The sequence below is a fragment of the Triturus cristatus genome, chromosome 1_1, assembly GCF_964204655.1.
Source record: "Triturus cristatus chromosome 1_1, aTriCri1.1, whole genome shotgun sequence".
In the NCBI taxonomy this organism is placed as follows: domain Eukaryota; kingdom Metazoa; phylum Chordata; class Amphibia; order Caudata; family Salamandridae; genus Triturus; species Triturus cristatus.
The window spans coordinates 847,990,071-848,012,477 of NC_140579.1; the positions used below are offsets into that span (position 1 = coordinate 847,990,071).

The window sequence follows — 22,407 nt, forward strand, 5'->3', positions numbered from 1 at the left end:
TGTGTTGTGCATGTATCACATTGTGTGGTGCAAGCATGACACAATGCCCTCGTTAATATGCCCCAGAGTTTGTTTCTCCCCCACGGGCTTCTGACAAAGAGGTGGTTGTACAGGTGAGTACAGGCTGACTGTCAATCTGAGAGCTTACTATATCACTATGTGTATTAAATGTCCATTTAATACATTTGTATTAGCTATTGGCATGAGTAGGGCCTGGCCCGGAATCTCCTCATTCTCTTGTACCATCTAAGTAGATATGTATGTGATTGATATTGTACAAATTTAGCTGTAAAGCAGCTGAGAGATGTACAAGATGGTGATTTTAGAGTGAGTAGTGCAGAGGAAGAAAGAGAGGATGGGGGAATAAAGGGGGTTACAGCATCGAGGTTGGGGTTACAGTGAAGAGGGCGAAAGTACTGCAGTGAGGTTTACATGGAGTCAGGGAGTAGGGAGAGGCAGAGCTCTGGATGGGAGACAGGGTGTAGTGGGTAGTGGTGGGAGTGGGAATTCTTAGGGGTGGTGTGCTCTCTAGGCGACCTGGCAACACCAGAGTGCTGCTCCTTTCCTTAGGATTGTTTTTATGTGTCCCCAACCACCACTGAAGTGCCTGCCTCATCTGTAGTTAGTTCTAGGCCATGGACATATTTTCATGCCATTATACTGGCCCTTTCTGAGCATCCATGAGGTGAGCACCTCTGGGAGGGAGAAAAATCTTTGGTCAGCCCAGCGGAACTAAGCTTTTGAAACATTTGGTGAACAATATAAATACTGCTCTATTGTGAAGGATTCCCTTTTATTTCTAATATCTAATGTTTACAACATGTTACTAAGAGTGTAAACTAGTGCTTTAGTGCCTGAGAGTGGTACGTTACTAATAGTTGTTCAGTGTGTCACTAGGTGTTTACTGTGCCATCCTCCCCCAACCTTCCCCAGTACCTATTGAAGTTTAGCCTCAAATTCCCAGCTTCCCCTCTTACCATGGAGACCTCCAGACCTGGACTACTGTGTTCATCACTGCGTTCTGCAATTGAAATAAGCATAGTATTGAAGTTTATAGCACACAGAAACATACACATTCAGTCAATTACCTGTCAAGAGTCTCTTAACGTGGGCTATATACTAAGAACTGCTGAGCCACCAAGATGAGAAGGAAGATGCAAGAAACGAAGGAGATGTTTGTATACCCCAAGCAAAGAAAGCAGAGGTGATGTGATACAGATATTGAAATGCTTCTGAGATATGAAGAAAGTAGAAGTGGGAAAAGGGAGGGAAGGCGGCAGACGCCTCAATGTTTTGAGGGTGCTCTTCAACCTCCTGGTACTGGAGGAGCAATAAGTAGTATGAAGATGGCAGATCACACCTACATCACCTTTTTCAGCCACTGTTTCTATGCTTATCTTCACTTCGTGGATTGTATACGGGGTTGAGGCCATTCGAGTGGTATATGTTATTGGTTGAACTGCAAGTCTGCCCTGTTGGTGTAGGCAGGGCACAGGAGCCACACAATATGTGTTGGAAACTCCATAGGGATTGTGATCACTACCCCACCGGTTTACAATAATCTCTAAAAGATAAGCTCAAATGCCTTAGAAACAACTAGTCCACCACATAAATATGGCAGACCCAGTGCAGTTTAGCAATGTTTTAACAGTGCTCAGAGGGTGACTTTAAGAGGGGAAGAATAGTATGGACAGATGTAGAGTTTGGTGGTGTGGCTTCCTGTACACAAAAGAAGGTGCTTGTGTGTAGGGCCAGCTTTAGCTATTGTGGCACCTGGTGTGACAGTCTTTGTTGGCGCACCCCCGATGACCTCCTACTCCATGGATTCCCTCACTACCACCCTCCAACAGTGCCCCTCATCTCACCATAGCCCCTCTCCCACGTGCAGTTCATTTGTTTTATAGCACTACTCATACCAGGGTAGTGTGTTAGAGCACTTTACATCACCCACACATTATACAGATAAATATGTGAATCAATCTTTAGGAAATGTTACATAAGGCAAGGATTGTAAGGTGGAGGAATCATATGCTACCCATACTAGTAGGCAGTAAATTTTAAGAGATTTTGGTCTGGAGAAGCACAAACTCTGGATTTTAAATATACCACAGTGGTTGGGGTTGGCTTTACTAATAAGAATGTATTTCTACCCAAACTGACTGCATAACCTTTTAGCAACATTAGGATAATGAAAGATTGGGGAAAGACATAAGGTTCCAAACCTATTCCTTACAGTTTGCATGCAGCTCTTTGGTAATCCTTCATAGGTAACTGTGCTTATTAGGATTGTAACTTACGAACTGCAAGTTACAAAAGGAGGTCTGTGACAAAAGCAGTAACCCGCTGAGCTATCAACATAAAATACAGTTCTGTGATCTGCATGGTACACTTTTTCACAGCAGGCATATGAACCCTCAATGCTACTTTATGATGAATCAGAACTGCCACTAGTCAAAGCTCCTCTCTCTCTAGCAGGAACATTATCTATCTCTCTCTCTCTCTCTCTCGCTCTCTCTCTCTCTCTCTCTCTCTCTACTGGGCACTCACCGATGTGTCTTTCATTCTTCCGTTTCCGGGCCCATCTTATATAGAAGAGTGCGATAACAGTGAGAAGGAACAGGAAGCCCAGGCCCACAGTGATCAGGGTAATGTATAGCTCTGAAAAGCTGGAAAAAACAAAACAAGAAAGAGATCAGCTACGCAAGAAGTAAAGTATGCAGTGAGAGGAACCATTCAAGCTGCATCACTGCTTTTAGGACCAAGCAGTGAAGCAGCCTGAACGCTAATGGGTGAATACATCATCTCACTTTCTAAACGCTGAAGCTGTCTGTTACCTACCAGACGGGAGAGCTGCCTGTCACCTGCCAGGTTAAGATTCCATTCATGCTGCATCTTACCAGGTATCTACTTATTGATTAAATGTACAGCGGGAGGGGAAAGGAAGGTTGCCCTACAGTTAATGAAGGTGGTTTGGGTACGGATGTGAAAGGGAAGGATGAACTCAAGTTTCGGGGTTTCATCTTGCAGAGGTGGCGTAGGCCTGTGTCTGTTGATTCTTACAGGTAAAATACATTACCCTGAATTAGATCCTGGTGGGGGAGTGGGCTCACAGGATTTCTCAATAGGCTGGCCATGCTCTGTAGGCGCATGAGCAGCTGTCCTGTGACGCTTGCGTCCATTGTGCCGAACATTGTCAACCCTCTGTCTTTTACATCTTTGTCAATGCAACTATGCTCTTAAAGAAAGTGAATATGGTATGTTTGTTGGTGGGTGACTATAAGGCAAAAAGGCAAAAAGGTCGCTGCTGTATGTCACATCTGTTCCTCCACAAATTGTTTCATTTTTGACCTTTGAGAAATCTCCCCTTCTCGCCATCTAAGGGATGATCAGGATGACAACTTCAGTCCTCCCATAGCAGTATCATAGGCTGCTGCTGAGATAAAGGACCAGACAAGACACGGGTACATCCTTGCCAGAGTATTGGGTCTCAACTCTCTGCTAGGTGCCTGGCCCATTGGTTGCAGTGTAATTAATATTGAGTGGCACAGCCACTTTGCTGTGCAACTGGGGTGAGTTCTACTGACACAACCCTCTTATAAAATCTGTGCAGACTTCTGTGGTGTAAACCCTTCTATTATCGTGGGTGTGCAGAAAGAGTTTACCCTTTGTGCCTGCATTCTCCTGATTGGAAACTGGACTACTGTCTCACCTGCTGTGCCTACATCCCATCCTGTGAGGACACCTCGACAGGTCTGCATGGACATGGTTGATGCATCCTGGATATGGTAACAGCATGGTACTGAATCCCCTGAATTTAGGACCAGGTCTGGAGAGATCTGCTGGAGGTGGTTCTGGCTGCCTTCTTGGGAAGCTTTCTCTGCAGATGGGAGACTACCAGACAGGCAAACAGGCCTCCAGTGCCAGCAAGATCCAGCAGGGGACAGAAACCATAGAATAACTGAAACTAAACTGCCCTGGAATGGAGACCCTAAAACGTTGGCTTAATTCCTGCACTTTGAGGGACCTACAAATTAACAAAGAAGGGAGACCACCCTACTCAGGCCCTTGTTACTTCTCCCAGCCCGTCATTTATATTTCTTCTGCCATCCCAGCTCAGAGGCTAAGAGTGTGACCAAGCCACACTTTGGGATCCCCATCGGCTTTCATTGGGTTATGAGACCAACTAACAACACTTGTATCAAGGAACTGGAGCTTGTCCTCTCTTTTTGCTTCATCTGGATCTGAAATCCAGTCGCATGCCCTTCTACAATTTCCAAACCCAAATAGTAAAACCAGACTAGACAGCTAAGACTCCCTTGAACCAAAAGTTGAATCTAGGCATCCCTGTTGGTCTGAAGGGTCTTGTTTGTTTTGACCTTGTGGTCCCCAAATGTTCGAGAACTTCCTTGGATTTCATAATCCCAAACGACTGCTTTCCTGGAGAAGTGAAGAAAGCTGACAGCAAATGTTTAATTCAAACATACTCGCCATAATAGGGTCAGGGATGCTCCTATGAGGTAAGTCACATAAAAAGATAGGCGGTGGGGACAAAAAACTTTGACTACTACCTTGTTTTTAGGATTTAGCTAATTTCACAAATTGTAGTGATGAACAGCCCAAAGCCACCCGGCTGGGAAGAGCTGTTCATGACAATGAAGTTAAAAACTACCTTTGCTGGAGTATGCCTTTTGACTCCTGTGGATGAGTATAAATACCCAAGGAACAGGCTTTCAACACCAAGAACATGCTGCTGACCCTCTATGGATGCAATAAGTATACAAAACAGTGATGGAAGGAACGCTTGAATTAAGCTCAGCCACTGGTAATGACTGGGCCTCATCCGAATCCATCATTATTTTGCACACCATGCCTCCTCTGTTTGAACTCAGCTTTATGCAAATCAGTCTTGACCCTGCTCCAATAGGAACAGTCCAGCCCAAACTACTAAACCATGTCCTCCCTGAACCAGAACACAAGCAACCTAGGACCGGTTTAGTCCTAGTTATGCTTGGTTCCAGTGACACAGTGTACAGGGGACCCACGTCTGGGCATACTCATCCAGTGGCGTAACGAAACTTGAGGGGGGCCCCCTGCAAAGTACATGGAGGGGGCCCCCTATGCTCTGGACACAGCCAGGAGTGCCCGGACTGGGAACCCAAAGCAGCCCTGGCATATTTTGTCAGACCAGTCCCTCTATGCTCTATGGTACACAGCGAGTCAGCCTGACTCTTGTAATTGGGCTTGGGGTGGGGGGGGATGTTATCCCCCAATAATATTTTTTTTATAGCATAAGCTGTGCATTATACAACATATTTTTCATTGTATATTCAAATGTATTAACTTTTAAAACATAGTAAATGATGACCTTACAGTGCATTGGGATACCCAGTCATACCCACATTCTTACAGAGAACATAGAAAATACACCAGAGAAGCACCACTAAATCTGTATGTCTTTCTTTTGCACATTTTCCATCAAAGGTCACTGCTTTGTCTGTAATGTTTGGCACCTGAGGGGAGAGCGTGGGTGGCAGACAGAAGCCACATGGAAGTCTGGCTAATTTTGGTCTCGAGGATCCCACCAAGAAGAGCTGAGCCAGAGCAATCATCTGCATGGAGGGTCCGATCTAGCTGCTGTGCCCGGGCTGGTCAAGGACCTTCACCCAACTGGAAGCAGGATATCAGGAGAGAGGAAAAAGGCCAGGCTGAGCCTAGCTACCTCCCATCAAGCCTCATTTGGAAAGCAGCCTGCGCAACTGGGGGCTACCAGACACTGTAAACATCCCAATAGAAGCAACGCTTTCCCATCACCTCTCCCTGAGAAGAGAAATACAGAACCCCCAAAGAGGAAGAATGTGAAAAGGTTCTGGGTCCCCTTTCAGCTCAGGAGGAAATATGCCTCAGAGGAGCTGGCACTGCCCACAAAGACTGAGGCGCTGCAGCTGGAAAACTGTTGGATGGTGCCCTTCACCCATGCAAGGGAGCTGGCTGTATAAACCTTCTTGTGCCCACCCCCTTCCCTTGTGTGTCTTAGTGCACTTAAGTAGACCTCTATTTGCCTGCAGCACTCTTTAAATCAGCAATGGCATGCTGTATCACAGCCCGGTAACATAACACAATATAAAAACATAACGTAACACATAGAAAAACTTGGCACACCATACTATTGAACAACATAATATATCATGCAATTTCATTATACCATATCCCAACATACATGACATAGCAGCTCTCATATGGTGCTCCGATTCTTACAATGTTGCTCTAATATTTTTTTGTTCAATATAACCTTTCATTTAAAACAGCAGGATCACAGTATTTTAACGTTTTCAAAATCATCTTTAGAGACGCACTTTCATCAAACAACACTCTGTCTCGTGTTAAAAACCACAATGGTGCAACCTCAAACAGGGCTGGTCTGAGGCATGCACTCAAATATGGAGTCCTGCCCCTTATACGGTCATCCAAGAAATCAGGCATCCGAAAGCCCTGCCAAGCTAACTAACACATAAGGCAGCCTCACCCATGCAACCCAGGGCATTACAGTCAGGATTTTGAAAAAACAGCTTTTCTGAAAAATGGTCACGTTTTTTTTTTTAATCTAATAAGGTGTCAATAAAATTCATCTTACTAATATGCTTCTTACTATTATGACCACATTATCAATACTTTCAGCCACTGTAAAACTAGATCGTAAATATGCCCACCAACACTTCCTGTCAATGGCATGGGCTGCACTGGCAATGTGGTGTCAAGAAAACACACATGCTGGAGAAAGGATCTCTTTCTAATAAATATTACAGTCAATGGCGGCTTGCGTATTTGAACTGACATATTACTAACTTGGTAGCAAACCATAGCATCCTTAGTCAGTTGTTCTCAAAATAGCTACATTGTGTATTGTTTAATCCTTTGCACTTTAGCAATGACAAGGACCACTTCAAGACTGCGTTATGACGGAAAGGCAGACATTGCACTGTAGAAAATACAGGGACATACAAGGTAGGTCCAGGAGAGCCAGGACCTTGCCAAATATTTAGGATATCCAAATAGAAAAAATCCAAATAAAATGACTCTAAATTGCATTTGTTTACATAGCGCATGGATAGCTGAATATCTTGCATGGATCCAGTTCTCCTAGACCTATGTTGGACACCCCTGAGAGACTCAACGTTTGCATTTCTTTCCAAGGAGGCACAGAAAGAAAAAGTATCAAGAGTAGCTTTGCATTTCAAGTGGCTGCTGAATTTTAGCAAGTATAGATTTTAGAGCTGACAGTTCTAAAAGCATATCGGCTACAGTGCCAAATGAACAACTATGGACAGACACACAGATTACCCAGGCTAAAAAGATGCATGGACATTTGAAAAACCGGTCTGCCCCAGGTGAGTGCAGCCCAAGCCGATAAAAAAGTAATTAGTGGAGGTGGTAGCCTACACAAACGTTAGTGGAAAGTGCTGGAGGCGCTTTTCTGCCTGCAGATGCACTCTTTTTATTTGTAATCTAAGTATATTTGTTCATTTCAGAGTCAAAGAGGGGAGCGGAGATCTATCTTGAACAACGTTCTGAAGGTTTTTCATCTTTTTATGTAATCAAAACAATGTCCACAAAAAGAATTGTTCCAGTACTGATATGACACCCTTGAGTTTTCAAGTTGAAAGGAGATGGTCTCCTGCACTGTAAAGATTGGTTTAAATTGCTTTTGTTTGGGTTTTTCATTTGAAGTGTGTACACTACTGGGCAGTCTGACGAAGGCAGATAACAATTAGCGAAGGTGCCGAGGGTGTGTGGTGTGGAAAAGCAGGAGAGCAGTGTCGCAGAGACTTGTCCTGGACAGGTAGACTGGCTCACAGGAGTCAGCTCCTTAACACTGAACAGTCAACACTGGGGTGGCACTTGGCTATAGTGCGGCTGCGTCTCGGATTAAGGCTCATGGTCTCATACTGTACAGAAGAGCGGTAGAAATGCGGAAGCAGGGGCCTCTACCCTAGGTGCATCCTCCACCTTAGCTATAGAAAATACAGTTAGATGATCCAGCCAGTGCAAGCTCAGTGAAAGGATGTAGCAGACAGGCTCTCACCACTAAAGGCACACATCAATGGTTGAAATAGCAAATACATCCAACTCGTACAGTGCATGTTGCACTCATTGAATAGTGGTTTCATCTGAATCTGTATTCAGCTTAATGTTATTGCCTATGACACAGTAATGTTACTCAAAAAGTAAAACATAGTAAGACGACTTTCTTTAAACTGCCGCCCTTTGCAGCAGGTCTCTTATTATCCTTAAAGGCATGAAGTCTTTCTGGAAGAAGCATGCATGCCAACAGCTGCGACAACATAAGACCTCGGCCGACTTTGTGTGGCCTCTGACAAAAAATGATGTACATATTAGCATGTTTACTTTATATTTCAAGGAGGAAACTGCAGGTGATTTGGTTGCATCTGAATTCTCTCCTGGCCTTAAAAATGTGCTTATAATGCTTAACCGGTCTAACTCGGTGCGGATGCGCACTAAACTCCTCCATATAAGTAATTGGGACTGCTGACCTTTTGCTGTTACCAGGTGGTGAGGCATAATGAATGCTATGGTATCGGCCCAATACCCCCATGCCTGCCAGTTACTCCATGCCTCCCTTTATTACATCAAGGTAGAAAGAAAAGGGCTGTTGGTGGACTCACCTGTTTGGGGGACACCAGCTAGTCCAGCGCTAGCTAGCCTCACTACTTCTTTAATCCCCAGGAATCACAGCCCTTCATCAGCTGAAGGATGACAACATGGCCGGGAAGAAGGCTGCTGCAGAACGCATGAGACCCTTTTGCTCTTTGCTGCTTGCCACCTCTGTAGTCTGACTCTGATAATGGACTCTAACTGAGGGTGCAGGCTGGATGTGGGAGGGTCCGCAGTCAAACACTGAATCCTGCTTTAGCCATCCATCCAGGCCTTCTGCAAGAGCCCTTCACCCACTCCTGCAATGAACAAAAACCCTGGCCTGGCTTCCTGTAGAATCAGTGGCTTCCTAAAATGTAACACTAAAGTGTTACTTACATTTCTTCAGAGCAGTGTCAACCTACTGCACTGTGTCTGCACAAAGAACAGAGCAAGTTGCTGTCTGCTGAATATTAGGACAAGCATGGTGAATGGCTGAGGGGTCCTGGGGGGCCTCCTGCACCTGGGTGGGGGGGTTAAGCCCTTTTGCGTGCACCCACATTCACACACAGAGTTCTGTCATCTGACTCTACCTCACAGCATTGCTTCTTCCTTTGAACTTCCTTTTGACCTTCTCCTGATCACTGCTCTGTCGACTGTTTCTTTCTGCACTCCAGCACTCTGATTCACAGATAAATCCTGGGGTGCCTTCCCTTCCAGGCCTTTGTTCACAAGCAAGAAAACAAAAGCTATAAATTGCAAATGTTTCTTTTTTGTGTGTAAAATCTTCAGAACACTGCTACCTGCCCAAAGACAGGCTGAAGCAAACAGAACTGATGTGTATTACTCAGGCCTGTGCTTCAGCTCTCACTTCAGTGTGGGGGCCGAGGGGGCCCCTTCAAATGTAGGGAAACCTGGAGCTTCAAACTTTCTCTGGCCCAAGTCAGCTCTGTGCTGCCTCATAGGAGCAGTACACTGCGTGAATACTCTCCCTGGGGCCCCAACCCCCATCCTTGATCCAGCTGGGCTCTGACTGAAGAGAAACAATGTAACTTGTTACTTTGTTTCTCTTCAGTCCTGGGTCAACCCCCAGGAGCTCAGAGCAGGCTGCAAACTGCAGCTGCCTGAGAGAAATCCACTCACAGCTCTCTACCGATGAGCTGAGCGGGCCCCCCTTCATGTACTGAAGACTGGGCCCCCCCCCGCACCGCAGGGGTGTTTGTTACGCCCTTGTACCCATCCTACTTAGGACGACACAATAAGCATACAGAACAGTGGTGGAAAGAATGATTACATTAATGTCAGCCACTGGTAATCACTCGGGCCGCATCCCAATCCATTGTTATTTTGTACACCCTTTCACCTCAGTTTGGACCCAGATATAAGCAAATTAGTCTTGACCCTGTTCCAATAGGAATGGACCAGCCCAAACTGTCAAGCCAGATCCAGAACACAGGGTGTCCACTTATTGTGTCACCCTATGTGGGACGGGTATGCCCGGACGTGGGCTGTAACTTGCTAATGAGCCCGTAACTATGGCAAAACCGGTCCTGTGTTGCTTGTATTCCGGTTCAGGGAGGACCTAGTTTGGCAGTTCGGGCTGGACTGTTCCTATTCGAGCAGGGTCAACATTGATTTGCATACAACTGGGTCCAATCTGATGTGGCATGGTGTGCAAAATAATGATGGATTGGGATGCGGCCCGAGTAATTACCAGTGGCTGAGATTACTTCAAGTATTCAATCCATCACCGTTTTGCATACTTATTGACCCTCTGTAGACAAGCATTGACAATTTGAACTTGGCGAAGTTTGTATTAGACAAAAAATCCACATCCCTTCTCCGTTATTGAACAATCCTAGAATGCAGTATATTGGATCTCAGATTGCGTCCATAAAGATATAAGGCATCCCTGTGCCAGACTCAACAGCCTGTTTAGAAAGCTAGGAGTTTTTAGGAGGTACATGTTTGCTAACATGTAGTTCCTGTTAGTAATAAACCTTGTTTCAGTGTCATGGTTTAGAACAGGATTAGAGTGCATGTAGAAACTGGAGGTTTCTTATATGTTTCTGGAGTTAAGCGGCCAGCACTTTCTCCAGATATTTGGAGAGCCAAAGGAGGTAGGTGATTAAACAGTAGCTGAGTAGATAAGATGGTAAAGTGGTATTTTTAATAAGATGAGACGGGTAGGGTTGTGTTTGGTTTTGTGAAAAGGTAGGTTAGGAGTGATTTATTCCTTTTGGCAGTTGAACATCTCTCTGTGATAAAACACAATCAGAGGCACCTTGGCATTCTACCCTGAGGAAACATCCCCGACAGGCGGAACTAAATGAAGAGACATATGACATGTTCAGACACGATGAAGCACTGGAATGACTGCACAGGCAGAGAGACATACAAAGAGTTCAAAAGATATTCACTGAGAGTTTAATGTATTCAATGAAATACTGGAATGCCTAGGTAGAAAGCTGTAACCATCATCATAAATGACATACACATTCAGCACAGGGAAGAAGATTCGTTCTCACATTCAGTGCAGATCTAGAGTGTGAGAAGCCCATCTAATCTAGAGCATAGCAGTAACGTTTCAATCCAAACGTTTGTGCTATTTTGAACCTATACATTGTGAGTTTTTTTCCTTATAAACAGCAATTCCAATGGCAGCATTTTGGCTTGGCCACTATTAAGGCCTTCCTCAGGAGTAGTTCATTGTGCAATCATATCTCAGTTGCTTAGCAAACACATAATATGTGCCATAAACGAAAGTTTTCAAAAGCAGATTCATATATTTCTTGGCTTTGTGAGCCAAGTCATACATCCTCTTCTAAATACTATAATCTAAGTAACAAATCCTCAGTTTAGTATCAGTTCATATAACCTATATGGGTCAATTTTAGGTCGAGCCTATCAGAAAGGTCAAGCTGGCTGGTTGCAAAAGGCCTATTGTGAACTCACAGTGAACTTACAGCCCAACTATTGCTCACCATTGGTTGGCTTTATTGTCAGTCTCATATGCTTGTTTCTTATTTGACGGCTTGCCCTCCATTCATATGTTTGTAACTTCCATGGAGCATATCTTCTTTACCATCCTTTTGATTGGCTAACTTGCATTCTTTCAATGCTCACTTTTAGGGAACTACTTTCTTTAGTTTTTAGTCCAGAACTCCATGAGAGCGGAGGTGTTTTCTTGCTCTTTTCCATGCACCTTTTCCCTCACTCATATCCACACTCTCCTTGCTCCCCCAAACTCATCTGCAGTGACAAAGCTCATCACAGAATCAGACTCTGGGGATTATATTATCCTGCTAATGCGAAACAAACAAGTAACCTTCTAATTTGCTAGGGTGCATAACATCTGCCTTGAACTGGGAATGCAGCCTGGCTACTTAATGCATCGCCTGCATATCCCTCACTGTTACACAGAGAGTCAGCTGTGCACTGTTAGATCTGCATTCCTGGTTCGGGATGAGATCAGCTCAGCTGAGATCACACTGCTAGAGTGGCGCATCCATCAGCACAATACTATAAGAGAGTTAGGAAATGCCTCAGTCTGCATTTTTTACTCACCATGAGAAGGGCACATTTTACCTCGCTGTGGTGTAATAAACGTGTACTGCAAGAAATCCCTTCACACAAAAATGAGCAACTCAAATATGAGACAGGTGATATTATGTTTTCCTCTTGTGTGTTTGCTGTACTTGGTTGCTGCTTTCTGTGTCTTCCCGGCCTGTATCTGGTTCCATGAGTAATATCTGGATGAATTTATCATGAATCTTCCCCCCTTGCTGCCCCTTGCTCACGGACAGCACGTATTTATTTGCATTGAACTTGAAGCAGCAATCCCTCTTTACGCGAGGGCAGAGGGAAATCAGATTTTGCACCATGCCACCTAAATGATGATAGGTGAGCAGCTAACGTTAATGATGGTTCACTTACATTTTTGCATTTTTACTCCCCTTGTAGAAAGTGAGAGGCGAAATTGGCATCAGAAATGCTTTTGTAATATAGAAGAGCCCAGTTCGGGTGTATGATTCCCCTCCAGTCCGTTATTGGTTCAGGCCAGGAGGGAAACTATTTTAACATGCATTCTTTTGGTACTTGATGTGTGTGGTCTCCCATCACACCCTGTTGCCACATCCATGTCCACACGGTTAACACCCCATACCCAAACATTCTCCTGTTGGTGAAAGGAAACCCCATCTGCTCTGAATACACTATGAAGGATACCACCTACATGTTTAGGGTGATCCATATCAGAAACCAAGACCAAATCCAGTGTTGATAGGAGGCAAAAGCTTCTACTCTGATAACAAGCACACCACTAATGCCAGATGTGGTACATTAAGTAGGAAACAGGAGAGTGTCATTGAAGCAAAGCAAAGATTTTATTTCTAAAGTCACATCAGTTTTACTCTCCCCATTAGGGACATATCCAAAATATATCTAAACACACACATATATAAATAACACTTCTGCATACGCTGCACTAGTGATTGCTATGCCCCTGACAGAATAACTGCAACCAATCAACTATTCCAGAAGTTTGAAACCGCCAACTGGAACACCCAGCTAAAAAGTGAGCAAGAAACCCCAAAACAAGACCCACATGTTGCCAAAGCATAAAGAAGAAAGTGGAAACCTGCACACAAAAGGTATTGTTGCCAAAGGCAGAATGTCATGCCTGTAGTACAATATGGACTTTCCTAAGCTATATCTAAAGCACAAAGGCAAGAATAAACCTAATTGTTTTTAGCCCATTTTAGTGTCTGGGTTTTGATAGTGAAACTATAAAAACAGACCTTTTGCTTGCAATATACATTGAGTGGGTTTTGTCCACCTCTTTCAGTTATTGGGTATCTTCAACCTCTTACTGACTTTCTCTTGTGACTTTTTTCAGTTATTCTCTGGGTCAGCCCAGTGGAGTATTCATTTATCACCTAATGCTAGTGACTGTTTGGGTGTATATTTCGCCTCCACTTAATTGAGTTAATTGAACTGCCTGAGGGACTACCTTACAACTATTGCCCTCTCAGTCCACTGCTTCTGGCTTCCACCAGTTTATCTTGCTTTGCTCTTTCCTGCCCCTCCCTCCTTTTACTGTACATACTTTCTTCCCATGTTCACCACCCTCTTCTATCTTCCTTTTGCCAAACCATTCTTCATCACGTATTCCAGCCGCAGCCAGCATGGTTCACGAGTGGGGGGTGGGTGAAGGGTTGCGCGGGGGGGTTGGGTGAGGGGCATGAAGTGGGGGGGGGGTCGCGCAGGGGGTTCAATAATAAAAAATAAAAAAATTAAAACCTACCTTTTTGCCGGCCCAGGTCACATGTCTTCACTGCTTGGTCTGCTCCTGCTCTCCTGCCTGCTGCAGGAACAGGAAACAGGCAGCCTCCCTCCCCTATGCCAATCGCAATGCTCCACTGGAACTTTGTGATTGGTTGGGACGCAGCCCAGCCAGGGGCTGTAGGAGATTGCATATTCTCCATGTAGGCTGCAATGCAGCCTGCATGGAGAAGTGCAGAGTGCGGATCACTGGTTTAGGCTGCCCGAGAGGGCCGACCAAACCAGTCATGCGTACTCAGGAGCGCAAACCATTCCTGCCCTGCCCGGGCAGCTCCGCCCACCCACAATGCGGAAAGAAACATGAAATGGTAATAACCAAAAGTTATTACCATTTTATGTTTTGGCTTTCTCGCACTGCAAGAAAGCAGTGGGGTGACGCTACTCTGCCCTAGTGGAGGTGCCACACCTGCGGTATTCACCCCAACCAGCACCCTCTAATATCTCCCTCCTCAAAAGGTGGGCTATACTAAAGGCTCCCTTGCTTCCAACATCATTCTCATTTTAGCTCTCTGTGGTTGAAAGACCTCTTGTGGATCATGCCAAAAACTTACAATGGGTTTAGAGTCAGCACATTGCTTACCATTGCCTGGTTTTTTTCCCACTCTAATTTGCTTGCTTCTTATTCAATTCATTTCTATCCTCTTCTTGTGTTCAATGCTCACTTGGGGCATAACTTCTTTACCAACCTTCTGAAAGGATGACTTTTATCTTTCCACTGCTCACATTCAGAGTACTACTTTTCTAAGCACTCCATAAGAGTTTGTGATTTTTTGTTCTTTCTAGTGTAGCCTACCCCAGGGCATTCCGTGTTGCTCCTTACTTTACTCCACCCCAGCTTGTCCATACATTTTCTCTACCTGGGCTTTTTGTCTTTTTTTTTATAACGTATTTCCTCCCCATGCCACTATCTCAAGTTCCGTCATTGCTCCCTCAGCCACTTTTGACAGCTACAACCCCCATATGGACATGTCTCTTGCCCACTCCATCGTTTCTTCTCTGCCCCTCCAGAAGCAATTCCTTTTAATTCCTTTAAGTTTTTTCAAGGGCTGGCTGCTGCCATTTGCTGCTTTTCAAAAAGCACTTTCGCACAAGTAAAAAAAAAATTATTTACTGCTCCAACTGGTATACACCATGTTGGAATGGTACATCAAATAAGCAAAATGGGGCCCAAATTGTTTTTATGTGCATGCGTGCCTGGTGATGCATGCTTGTGCATATGTCATCACGCATGCATGCACGTACATATTGACATGGCCACCAGCATTGCCATAATGCGTACTCCAGCATAAACACGTCCATGTCACTGCGTCCTATTTTTATGAGTGACACATCAGCAAACACTATTTCTATTTGCCGATTCATCACATCATCTGGATAAAGCATTAGCAAAGCAGTAATATAAAAGGTGAGACCTGTTGGCTTTGCCAGTGCTTGTTCTAAAATGTTATTATAGGTAACTTTAAATTGGTTGACCAAGCTGCGGAAGGTACAATTGAGTTGGTTGTTGCCACAACAAAGTTGATTTGTCAACCAGCCCATCAAACCCTAAATCACTATCAAAGATTTTAACAGGACTCATGAACCACTATGAGTGACTGCCCATATCTACAGACTATATTAAAACATTTAATAAAAAGGTTCACCAGTCCCTCTTATCATAAGCTTCTTCTACTTAAAGTATTTTTTTTGTTTTGCACTTTATCTTGCGACAATTTAGAGATAGCTTGTTGATTTCTGCCTTCCACAACTCCCCTTGCAGAGTCACTCCTTCGAGCTCGAAGAGCCCAAGTGAACCAGAGGGTACTTTAACAAGGTTTTTATGCTGTCTCTGATGTAACTCCCTGGATTGGTGATTTACGCACAGCTGCACTATATTAAACCTACATTGTGTAACCACTTTCCCCTTCTGCCCTGTGAGCGAGTTTCCTACCTAGAGAGATGACCGCATTATGTACAGGATGGACGGAGATGTGCACAGGATAGAGAGACATATGCACATTTTGTGCATGATAGAAAGAAATGTGCATATTCTGAGCAGGATTGGTGAGAGTCGCACATACTGGACATGACAGGAGATGAGTCCATATCTCTAGATAATACAGGGAGAAATGCACATTCCGGCCAGTACGGAGAGATGTGCAGATAGATTCTGTGCATGATCAGGGAGATGGAAATTTACCCAGGACAGAACAAGATGTGCACACATTTGTAGAGGACAGAGGGAGAAGAGCTCAAGCTGTACCACTTCATGGAGGAAGAAAGCACAAGCCATACCTGGGGTTCTCATCGCTCTCCTTTATGTCTTCGTCTTGGCTCTCATCTGTGCTGTCAGTGAATATTCTTTCTGGGGAGTTTGTAAAACTTGGTCAAAAACACACAGGTACAGAGGATTGAAAACCATTGATGCTCACCCTGAATGTGCAACGGCAGCCAACTCAGCATGTGACTTAAACAAAACAGTGATGATGGAAACTCTTAGGCCACAGCTTCTTGACCCCCCTACCCAGCAGCACCCATCATTAAGTATGCCACACCCAGCAATTTATGCACACAATACTCATGGAGTAGTGACAATCTGGTCCCACTGCAGCACTCCCAAATCCTTGGATGCCCTTGGGTACCACAAACCTTAGGTCAATCATGCTCAAACTACCTTATAAACTACAAAGAATGAGGGCTGTATTGGTGTCTGCCTCTCAAACACCCAGCATCATTACTGCCGCCTAAGAAACACTGGTGTGTTCCTCTTCGATGAAGAGACAAGGACAGATGTATTTTCTGTGACCTTTTTCACCTCAGGCAGACCCGCCTAACCTGGGCTTGGTCTTGGCATATTTACATCATTCTCTTTCTAGTGCTGATTAGAGGTGGGTGGCACTCGCAGAGTTTCACTCGTACTTGTTTTTAGCACCGGGAGCTTGTTTCGTGCTGCCAAATCAGCCCAAACTGCACCACATGGCACGCCAGAGGGTGCTGCTTCTTTCTACCGTTCAAGTAGACTTTCTGCTTGAGCGGCAGCTTTCTCGATGCGAACGGTCACAACCTGCCGCAACCACCCGCATTTAGAAATCTTACCAGGAGGCGTTCTAGCGCCTGAAATTCCTGCTAGGGGACACAAATTCTCGCATGCTGACTTAATGTTGGTGAGCAGCATATGAATAAAAACTCCGACACAGCTTTACTGGAACTCCGCAATCCAAACATAATGCAAAGTAAGCAAAACTCCACGAACTCCAACAGCAGAGCGGAATTTTTTGCCCACTTCTCCTACTGGTAACTGGACCCTTCCCTTTTATGCTTCTATCCCTGCTGGAAAACCTGGAAATTTCAACGGCATTCTTAAAAAGTTGTTCACTGTGTTGCTGGAAATTCTTTACTCCCCCTCACTTAGGACCTAATTTGGAGGTGGATGGTAATGGAAAACTTGCTGAAAATCCATGAATTTCCCAAAAGCTCACCATTTGCTTTCCCTACCTCATCTGAAAGTGGGGAGCACTTACTTTCTTATGGTGGAGCCCCAGCAGGCTCATAATAGGAAGCACCGGGTCCACAGGCTAGTCATTGCAGGACTACCTGCTTCATGGCCTCAGGGAGCTCAAATGGTTTTGGGCAGGAAGAAATGCAACAATGTCCACAGAAAAATGACAGAGCATGAAGAACATTATTTTGAGAACAAATTCCACTGACCAAGAACACGTTTGGAAAACAATTCCCACCACATGGGCATTGATCTTTAAATTTGGCAGGTTTGCCTCTGCTGGACAGGTGTAGGTGGGACCTTCATTGCCCGTGTGCCTTGGTGGCAAACCAACATGACATAAATGAGGCAAATGATGTGTCCTAGGCCTTGTACATTCTGCTTACCCAGTTTGCTCTCTGTCTATCAACAGCTAGTGCCTGCTTGTTGAGAGCTACTGAAAGTCAGCCAAGAACTGCTTCAGTTCCACAGGACAAAAGTCCATGAGAGGACAGCTAAGGGAATATACAATGCATCATACACATATAAAAGTTTGTTTCACCCTTCGAATCCAGTCACCCATGAGACTACTTGGCAATAACTTGGATTATTAAAGTTCTTGTAGTAAAGGGGTTTGGGTGAGTCCAAACCATCTGTTCAAGGCACCCTTCAGTTACTCATACTCCTGTGGTCACTTGTGTTCAAATCAAGAATGTCCATGTGTCAAATATAAGATAACTCAATGGAGCCCATGCCTTTTGGTGCCAACTCAGTTTTTGAATGTGGCAAGTAATTTTAAAGTTCAACACAAGCTCTGGGGCCATTGGTAAGGAGGAGAGAAGGGTCAGTTGCAGCTGGAGCTTCAATGAGTGAGTGGGGGTTACCTGCTGCCCCCTGGACCCCAACGTGATGGCATTGTCCAGTTTTTCTTTCTCTTACAGCTTGCCCCACTCTCCTTTCCCTTCTTCTCTTGATACTGATGGAGCATGATTTTTGCTCATATAATTTGCTTGGAAAAATCCACCCATGTGTGTGTTATAATAAAATTACTAACGTGTGTGAAAACCAAAATTACTAAAACATGAAGACATGGAAGGTACAACTGAAAATGTGCAAAGCTGCACATGTTTTAAAGAATTAGAATAACACATGTAGAATGGAAAGATTTCTTTATAGGGTTATGAATAATGATAGAATGAGAAGAAGTTATTAATTTGCGTCTCTAACATTAATGTTCTTATGTTTCCTGAACAGCAGGAATATTCAAGCACAAACACGGGAAAGCTCTTTTATCCTTCGTGAAAGTAGTGTAGGCCTTAAAATGTAGAAATTATTTTTCTTTTCTCTCTATTTCCCTTGCTAAATTGTGCAGGCCTTAGAAAATGTATTGGTTAAGGAATGTGCATCTGTGCTTCTATGTTTCTTCTCACATCGCTTCCTGATGTCCTTGTAAAAATTAACATTCACATCCTTAGAGAACGGAGAATAGTATGACTCTTTCCTGTCTAGGCGAGGATTTAGAAAGAAACTGTTGCTATGTAGTTGCAAGATATGTAATTGTAGTTTCCTTCTTCCTCTCTTGGAAGTTGTACAATTATTATACAAAGACTGCTTAGAGAGATTTGTAAAGTCATTGTTAGGAGATGTTTGCCTCCCATTGTTACTGACCAATGAAGAGTGGCTTGTAGGGTTTAGGAAAGTTTCTAACTTAGGCCCCCATTAGGATGCTGGGACCGGCCGCCAGTGGTGCGGCGGTCCCGCACTGCCAATTAGGATGCGACCGCCACCCTAGCGGTCGCATCCCGCATATTCAACATTGTGGCAGGTGGTACTGTAAGCAGCACCCACCACAATGTTAAAAATGCATGTTGTGCATTGGCATGCACAACGTAACAGGCACCGCGCTGGAAAGGCATTCCACCACACACATCATAATATGGATGGCGGTGCCTGCAAAGCACCGCCACCATATTATGGGCCTTTTCCACCCAGCAGGCAATCGTGACAATTGCCTACCAGTGGATAAGCGGCAGACAGTCTTTCCGTCCGCCGCGGTACCCCCCGCCATGCTAATGTGGCGGGAGGGTAAATGGCTGTCCGCCGGGGTGTTTTGGCTGGCGGATCGCCCCCGCCGGTCCACCCGCCATGCTAATAGGCCCCGTAGTGTAACAAAGTTGCAAAGCCAGTATGAAGATGCTGGTGGGAAAATTATCTTTGGCTTGTTCTGGTGACCTGTCCTGCATCCGTGGTATGCTGCACACTGTGCTGTGCTCATTCCTGATCGCTCTGGCTGGCAATCCTAACTGTGGAGAACTTTTTACCCTAGGGACTTTGCCCATCACTGGCTGGTGATGCTGCCCATACTACTCTCCTATGGCCATGGAGATAGTTTGCTTTCTTTTTTTTTTTTTAATTCTTTTTATTAAAGTCAGGGCATAGTAAAGTCATATAAATTAAACATGTATTGGTGTTGGTTGGTACAAATTCCTTTGACATTTTGCACATCATCATTACATATATTACATGATGGATCTCGTCTAATAACCCACACATTCGGTTTTGTCCCCTCCCCTCCTCAATCCAAAATCTCTTCATTCGGCAGCCCAGGTGGATCACAGATATAGCCCCTGTAAATGTAAAAATGTCAAGGTACTTATAGAGCGCACTGTCACCAGACGGCCACCTTGCGGTGTCGCCTTTGCAGTTTCCTGGCGCTGATACTCATACCGCTGTGGAACCCCTCCTGGCTTTCCCTGTGAATTGTCCACTCCTGGACACCCCCAGAGTGAAGCCAGGCATCCTTAGCGCTGTTGGGGCCGGTGTGGAGGCTAAGCAAGCTATTGCCCAGAGTTGCAGCGTGGGGCCCATGATTAGAATAGGCACCGAGGCGAGAATAGACAGGTCCGAGGAAATTGCGCCCGAGCCCCGCCGAGGCGGGAATCGAACCCTGGTCCCTGGCCAGAACTCTGCTTCAGGGTCTGCCGCTCTAACCATTGAGCCACACTCCTCCACATTGAGCCACACTCCTCCACAGTATTTGCTCCATGCTCCCCATACTTTCCCCCATTTCTGGGGACAGTCTCGGTTGACATATGCTGCTTTTTCTGCAATCATGGCTCCGTCCATGTCTTTGCACCATTCATTGAGCGTTGGTGAGTATCCGGAGCCCCACAATCTAGCTATATTACGCTTGGCGAACATCATCACCAGAGTTGCCCAGTCCTGTGCCGGATGGTTTAAATCATTGGGTTCCCATATGTTTAATAAGCATCTTTTAGGCTCCGGTACCACTGACACTTCCTCTGCTTGTGATATAGTTCTCATCACTGCTACCCAGTATGGTACGATCTTTGGATATTGCCATATAGTGTGGTCAAATGTACCCTCCTCCCCACAGTGCCGCAGGCAGTACGGATGTGAAGCATTCCCTATTTTGTGTAAGGTTAATCTAGTGTAATACGTGCGATGCAGGTTCTTGAGTTGTACTAATCTTAATCTTGAGGGTATTGCTACTGCTCGTGGAGATGAAAGTGCCATCTAGCAATCTGTCTCGTCGAGATCCCCCAGGTCCGAGGACCATTTTTCTCGCAGTGCTTGCATTGGGTCAGGTAAGTTATTAACTAGTTTACGGTAAGTGAAAGAGGTGGCCTTTGTGTGCATATAATCAGTCAGTAGCCTATGGAGATAGTTTTCTTGACTAATTGTACGCTGTACATTAGTTTTCTCTAATTTAACAAGAGATAACTGGACTGTGATTTTCTCGATGTTTCCTTATTCTCTCCCTTATTTCTCACCTAAATTTGATGATCTCCGAGTTACTCTGCTTGTGATATCTGTGATGTTTTGCCTGTGATACTATGAGCAAAGTTTTCTTATGATTTGTGTTTGTGTATTACCATTCATATTTTCTGAAAATATCAAAGGTACCTAGAAAGAATAGTGTCTGTCGCTATTGCTGAGTTATGATTTATTTTTTAAATAACATTTGGCAATATTAGTGATGTATATGTGGTGTATTTTATGGTATAGCTGTTCATTACAGGTCCTCATGAAGGAATAGTTCTCTGATTTCTCTAATTAGTCCCTTTCAGCTCTACCAAAGATCCATTGGAGGACCTTTGATATAGCTAACAGAAATTATAATGACTAGTGAGCCGGTCATTATAGTATTTATGCTTCTTTAGGTATTGTAAAGGTTAGTGTGGGATATTGTATGACCCCCCCCCCCCCCCCACCGCTTCCGCTGCATCACTTTCTGGTAGTTGCATCGGATAGTTAGTTTAGACTAAAACAGTAGGTTGAGAAATAGGAGTTTAGCTGACTAAACGAAATTGACAGTTCAAATATATGTTGTTAGTTTTTTTGTCACGTTGAAATTTGTTGAACAGGTCCGTAAAGGCCTGAGATCCAGGGATATGCCTAAGGGCTGGTTTAGTGTTTGCGTACACTAAGGTTTATGTACATTGTCTGCTGGTAATACAATACTAGGCAGTCATCGGACTGAAAGTATTGTAAAGGGAACTTTGTTGAATGAAATAGTGGGGGTCTATTTGGGTCACTTCAGTAAGCGCAAGTGGGGATGTCCCGAGAATCTTCTGCTTGTAAGAGAACAAGAATCACGCTGGTCGCGGTTTATTGGTAGAGTGTAGGGTTTTCTCTTCGAGTGCATGAATATACTTTTGAATTTCTTTTAGTGGAGCAGACAATTTGTGTTCATGTAGTTTGTTTTGTTTGTTTAAAAAGATCTTAAAGACATTGACGCTGATTTTTGTAAAGGGAGGGTCAGTAGAAAGAGTGATACTGACGTAACGGAGAGCCACGCTGGGATTGGACAGTTGGTGAGCAACGTCACAGAGGCGCCGCGCTGGTACTGGTTAGTTGGTGTGAGTCACACTGTTATTGGACAGCGAAAATAAATTTGATTGGAAGTTGAAAACATAACACGGACGAGAGTGTTG

At 44.5% G+C, this 22,407-nt stretch overlaps 1 long non-coding RNA gene across 1 annotated transcript in view; it reads left to right on the top strand.

Annotated features, from left to right (window-relative positions):
- Nucleotides 1-6,805, top strand: part of LOC146871172 (uncharacterized) — a 380,074-nt gene extending 373,269 nt beyond the window's left edge. Inside the window, exon 5 of the long non-coding RNA XR_014980727.1 lies at nt 5,482-6,805. This is a non-coding gene — a long non-coding RNA (uncharacterized LOC146871172). The remainder of the gene's footprint in view (nt 1-5,481) is intronic.
- The last annotated feature ends 15,602 nt before the right edge of the window (nt 6,806-22,407 follow it).